Raw genomic sequence first — 6,918 nt, forward strand, 5'->3', positions numbered from 1 at the left:
ACAAAAACTCACCAATGGAGGAATTATTTGGTATAAAACAGACAATGTAACGTTTTAATATAGGGCCTGCAATTACAGTTACCATTTGTATTAGCAGTAGTCGTAGGCTGAGTGCTTTGAAATACTGGGATAGGGGTTGTGATAATGTGTCCCACAGTGCTATGTATATGCGAAGTAAAACAGAAGTTTGCAGTAGTGACACATCAATGAGGCCTTTATGGAGAAATGTTTTGTAATTAGTTACTACACAGTACTGTCCATCCATGTTAGAGGTTACCCTTACTGCTGGTTGTCACCCTCTGATAAGCTTTACCAGGCAGGAAAAGGAACGGCTAGCTTCTTTGTTTCATGGTGGAGTGGGGTGACTCTGACAGAAAAGGGGTTAAAAGCAGCCCTGGAGAGGGCTGCAGCAGGGAAAAAGGGATTAAGAACAGCTGGGGGAAGCTGACTGGGCAGCTGACCACAGCTGTGGCCAGCTCAATCAGGGCCAGCTGGCCCTTATAAGAGGGCTGTGGGCCAGAAGCTAGCAGACTCTCTCTAGCGTCTGAGAGTGAATGACTGGGCTGCTTGGGAGCTGAGATGGGTACCTGAGGTGGAGCAGTGCTGGGGAAGGGCAGAGGGAGCTTGGGAGCTCCAGCCTGGTAAAGGGCCTATGAAAGGTACTGGGGCTGCAGAGAGGCAGCCCAGAAATAGGCAAAGGCAGCTGGTCCACCCCCCCATTGCTGCTGCTGAGTGGTTTACAGACTGCAGTCTGCCCCAGTGAGTAGGAGCTAGATAGTGACTGGCAGTAGCCACTGAGGCAAGGTGGGGATAGAGGGTTGGGGGTTCCCCTGGGAGGGGAGACCCAGATTGTGGGGTACTGTGGGGGCAGAACCCTGAGGAAAAGGGGCACTGGGGTCTGGGAGGGACACGGGGCCAGTGGCAGGCGAGACACCGGCCTGCAGAGGGTGCTCTGGTCTGGAAGAGCTAATTCCCAGGATGACCAGCGGGAGCCGCTATGCCGGTGAGTCGTCACCCCGCCACACATGGGTTGCATTGCTCTGTGATCAGGGCCGGCTCCAGGCACCAGCCCACCAAGCACGTGCTTGGGGTGGCACTTTGGGGCAGGGCAGCACTTGGGTTTTTTGTTTTTTTTTTGGTTCATCCGGGCAGCGCTGGCGGGGTTTTTTTTGTTTTGTCGGCGTGGTGCGGCACTCGGCGGGGGCAGGGGCTGGCGTGGTGCTCGGGGGGTGGGGCTTCGGGTGGCGTGGTGCTGGGGAGGGCGGGGGGGTTGGCGGCGCTCACGGGGGGGGGGGGGCGGGGTACAGCGGGGCAGCGCACTTCATTTTTGCTTGGGGTGGCAAAAAAGTTAGAGCCGGCCCTGTCTGTGATACACCAATAGCTGATGTAGATCCAGTTGTTTCATATGGATGCTGTCTTCCAGATAACCTACTGAATGGACAGTAACCAATTTTTTGAAGTCCTGCTGTGTCAGGATGTAGTATTGGCACCCAGACACTGAACACAATTGTTCTGAATAACATGTGCATCAGTTAGAATGCCACGTCACTAACCCAAATTATGACTGGCGCTGCCAGGGAATTTGTTTACCCAATTTGTAGTTACCATGTAACTTTTTTTTTTACCAATTTTTTTTCCCTGCCATTATGTTGTTTGCTACCGTTCGTTTGTTGATTTTTACCTGTGTAAAACAGTGGTTAGGCTAACTTGTGATTAAACAGTTTAGCAATGTTATGCACATTGTAAATGAGGTACAACAATAACACAGCTATATGCATCATCACCTGTCAGAAAGGTGCTGCAGGCCAAGCTACATGCTCCCAGTAACATACATGCAGCCCTGCTGCCTACAGCAAGTTTGCACAGGTGTAACTGAGCGGTGCGTCGTAAATAATGATGATGATGTCAAATGCCTGGCAAATGCCATTCTCAGTTGTATTAATAGGAGTGTCATGGGTAGGACACAGGAGGGGATGGTTCCGAAGTATTGGGCACTGGTGAGGCCTTTCTGTGTCCAGTTCTGGGCACCCCATTTTAAGGAAGATGCCGACATATCAGAGTCCAGAGGACAGCAACAAAAATGATAAAATGTGACCTATGAGGAAAGGTAGTTAAACTACTTGGGTATGTTTCGTCTTGAAAAGAGATGGCTGGGGGTGGAGGGGGGGACTTGATAACACTCCTCAAATATGTAAAAGATTATTACAAAGGGGATGGTGACGGGGAATAATTAATTTCCACTGAGGGTGGGACAAGAAGGAAAAAGCTCAATTTGCAGCAAGGGAGATTTAGGTTGGATATCAGGAAATCCTTAAACTATAGGGTGACCAGATGTCCCGATTTTATAGGGACAGTCCTGATTTTTGGGCCTTTTTCTTATATAGGCTCCCTCACCCTGTCCCGATTTTTCACAATTGCTGTCTGGTCACCCTATTAAACTCTAAGGATAGATAGATAAGCACTGGAACAGGTTATCAAAGGAGGTTGTGGAATCCCTGTCACTGGAGGTTTTTAAGGACAGGTTAGAGGGTTAGACATAAGAACATAAGAACGGCCGTACTGGGTCAGACCAAAGGTCCATCTAGCCCACTATCTGTCCACCGACAGTGGCCAATGCCAGGTGCCCCAGAGGGAGTGAACCTAACAGGCAATGATCAAGTGATCTCTTTCCTGCCATCCATCTCCATCCTCTGATGAACAGAGGCTAGGGACACCATTCTTACCCATCCTGGCTAATAGCCATTTATGGACTTAGCCACCATGAATTTATCCAATTCCCTTTTAAACATTGTTATAGTCCTAGCCTTCACAACCTCCTCAGGTAAGGAGTTCCACAAGTTGACTGTGCGCTGCGTGAAGAAGAACTTCCTTTTATTTGTTTTAAACCTACTGCCTATGAATTTCATTTGGTGACCCCTAGTTCTTGTATTATGGGAATAAGTAAATAACTTTTCCTTATCCACTTTCTCAACATCACTCATGATTTTATATACCTCTATCATATCACCCCTTAGTCTCCTCTTTTCCAAGCTGAAGAGTCCTAGCCTCTTTAATCTTTCCTCGTATGGGACCCTCTCCAAACCCCTAATAATTTTAGTTGCCCTTTTCTGAAACATCTGAAAAGGTTGGTCTAGGTAAATTTATCCTGCCTCTCCATGGACTAGCTAGTCTCTTGAGGGCCCTCCCAGTCCTAGCTCTCAATGATGATCAGGAAGAATTAGATTCTGCTTCCCGCCCTCTTAGCTGTGTTGCCTCTGCAGAGCTAATATAGTTAAAAACAAACTGACTAACGGTGTTTAGGCCCCAGTCCCGCAGCTGGGTAGCTGTAAGCAGGCTGCTGCCCTCACAAATCGTCCGTGAGCCTTTGTCACTAACATCCCGAGATAGGACTCTGAATAAACACAGAGAGCAGATCAGTTGCACAAGAAGCTGTCTTTTTTACATCATCACTTTCTGGAGTACAGCCACAATTTAAAAAGTTGGTTTTGGACTGCCCACATGAGTAAGGACTACTGTGCTGTGTTTCATACTTGGCTGACCATTCATGATGTCTGAACAGACACAGTCATTCCTTAGCTGTTACTGTTTCTGGAATTTCCTCAACAATCTCTCAGGATTTAAGGCACGAGGCCGGTGTTTTGGAAACAGAGCAGCCTGATCAGCACTACAGGGAGGTGCATCACCCAGAAACAAGTGTCAGTCAGTTCCATAATCGTGCTGCAATTTAGATCAGTGATAAGGAGTGGCTAATCAGAATATGGGCTTGTGACAGAGTGCACAGACAGCAACTGAATCAGCATTCTGCTCACTGTTGAACCTATTTGGCCCCGGTGCAGGACCTGAATAAGGAGATGAGTTCCTGGTTACCAGACCAGGTTGAGGCTGGATAGCTAATGGATAATTAGCCCATTAAAAAGGAGACTGGATTTAAAAAAGCACTGGAAGGCATTACAAGTGGGGGAAATAAATAGGCTACTGAGGTCTGATAAAGGGAGCTCTCTGTGTGGAGAAACCTTTCCCACCCCCAGTCCTTGGGAGAAGGGGCAGTTAAGCTGAATGATGCTGTAGATAGCATGGCTGCAGAAGTATGTAAAAGGTGGTGAGGTGAAGCATTGGGGTAGCTACAAAAGGAGGGTCTCTGAATGGTCTGAGTGAGAGCAAAGAGGGTGGGAGCAGGGGTTGCCCCATAACAGGCCTTCATTCTTCAAGTTCTTACTCATGTGACTACACCTTGCATGTGTGAAATCCCCAGCTGACATCAATGGGACGACTCACATGAGTAAAGACTACTTGAGTGAGTAAAGGTGGGGAGGATTGGGGCCCCAAATAGCCATCCTAAATATGGAGAATGTGGGTAAGTAATCTTCATTCAAATAAGACAAGGCAAGAAGGGTATTAGGTGTCTTTAACAGTGTCCATGTCTATAGATTAGAACATTCAGCACTGTGATCATCACATAACACACTCCTTGTCTCCACCACGCACCACCAACGTTATCGTTGCTATGGCAAGTGTTCCCAGTCTCATTTTAGACAGGTGCAATACACACTTAGGGCTTGTCTTCACTACTGGCTAAATCAGAGCGGCTGCGATCGATGCAGCAGCATCGATTTAGCGAGTCTGGTTAAGACATGCTAATTTGATGGGAGAGCATCTCCCGTCAACATCGCGGTGTAGACACCGCAGTAAGTCAGTGTAGGTTACGTTGACTTCAGTTGAGTAGTTTACATAACTGACGCACCGTAACTTACATCGACTGTAGTGAAGACAAGCTCTCAGAACATGAATAAAAATTCTGGGATGAAAATTAAGTCAAGGCCCAGGTGCTTTTAGTGTTTTTGTGAGGGACAGAGAAAATCACTTGAAAAGAAATCATGACTCTAATTATTCTTGTATTTGCATAAATGTTTAGATGGTTTCTCATTCCCTATAGTTAATTTTGTATCCTGAGAGCTTGTTGCAAATGGAGCCAATAGGGGAGGCATTGCAAAGCAGCATATGGCCTGCACTTAGGGCTACTTTCTCTTCTCTTCCCACTTAAAATCTCTGCAGCGCTGGGCAGTATTTCAGACGGAGGCTGCCTGGAAGTGGGCGACTGTAGGAAAGAGAAGTAGGGGAAAGGGGCAGCCCAGCCAGGTCACATTTCCTACAATGTTAAGTCTGTACCATTAGATCTGACCTCAAATTTGTCCATTAGTAAAAATATCCCTTTGACCTCCTCAGAGGCACTCTGGGTATCTCATGATAATGATGTCTGACAGTGGTACAGCACTCTTTGACTTGGCACAGTAAGACCAAGTATTCCCATCAGCCTTGATTCTCCACTCCATCCAAACTCTGCCTGGATGGCGAATTGGTTATGGATCCCTGGTCCTGGTGCAAATTTGGCTGGTACTGAGGCCGCTCTAACTTTTCTCACTGCCATAGTAGCAGTGGAGTAGTAGGTGTAGCAGAGTTACCTTTTTGTCGATGTTTCCTGCATTCCCAACCCCTACAACACCCTCAACATGTCCTGTCTTCCACCTTACCCAGGGCTGGTAGCTGGTGGTGCAGGAGGAGCTGGAATCACCTCAGCCAGATTTAGGTCAGTGGAGAGTGCCCCAGTGCAGCATAAATCCTCCACTGGGAGTGCCCTAGTGCAGCGCAAATCTACACCGGCTTTAAGGCCTCTCTGCACCACAGACATGACTTGAAGCTGCATTAGCTGAGAATCAGCCCATTGACTTTAACTTGAGTTGGGAGTGCTCAGCATTTTTGGAAACCAGGCCCAGCATGTCACAGTTTGGACACCAAGAACAGGGCATCCAAAATTAGCAGCATCCAAAACCCTAAGACTTGCCAAAGTCCACTTGCCCAAGCCCAGTTCTGTTCTTTAGTGGCCAGGCTCTCAGCAATTAAAGTCACCTTTTATTTTTCCAGAGAAAATTGGTTATTTCTTCCTTTTCCTCATGGCGGTGAATTTTTTTGTACTTACTCATTTTCTGAGTCAGAATTCTCATACTCACCTGGCTCATTGCCATTATTCTGTCAGCTAGGCCAGTGTGGTGTTAGCTGTGAATATTCAGAGATGCTACTCAGGCTGGTTACTAGCGGGCTTATAATAAGGAGATCAGTCTATGTAAACAGGAAATAAAGACAGTCTTGCATTCATGATGTCCTGACCATGATGTCCTAATACACTGTAATTTCTACAGTCAGATTTTTGGCATTCAGAGATCTGTGTATTTTAGCTTTGTTTTTTTCAGTTTAAATATTTGCTTTTGAAGGCGTTGGTCTCCTCAGTCTAGGGTGTGATAGTGGTCCCATTGAGGTTAACAGGTTAGGTCAGCATCGAGCACTTGGACAAAATCTCACCTGACGGGAGTTATGTTATTGACATCGATGGGGATGGGAGCAGATCCTTAACCTAGACTAATCCCACTAGGTATTAATTTGTATTTGCAATATTAAAAACCCTCCATCTGTAAAGCAACAGAAAAGAAAATATGCAATTAGTAGTGTAGTTCTCTTTCAGGCTGAGTAAAGGTAAATAGATGTCAGACAAGTTACTCATAAGTGTCTGCATCATGCATTTTTGAATTAGTAACTTTATGGAAAGTAAACAGAACTATTCATGGTGTAATGCATATGATTTTCTTATATCAGTATTAAAACAGTGGCACATGCAAACGGTATGGGAATACAGCATAGTTCACAGTAAACTGAGAGATTTGAATCTGGATTCTTCCTGCCCCATCAAATGCCACTTAGGGTATGTCCACACTGCAATTAAAAATCCATGGATGGCCTGTGCCAGCTGACTTGGGCTCATGGGGCTCAGGTTAAGGGGCTGTTTAATTGCGGTGTAGACATTGATGCTCAGGCTGGAAACCGGGCTCGAAGACTTGCAGAGTTCAGGCCCTAATCCAAACATCTACA

Source organism: Mauremys reevesii, linkage group 5 (genome assembly GCF_016161935.1).
Source record: "Mauremys reevesii isolate NIE-2019 linkage group 5, ASM1616193v1, whole genome shotgun sequence".
NCBI lineage: Eukaryota > Metazoa > Chordata > Testudines > Geoemydidae > Mauremys > Mauremys reevesii.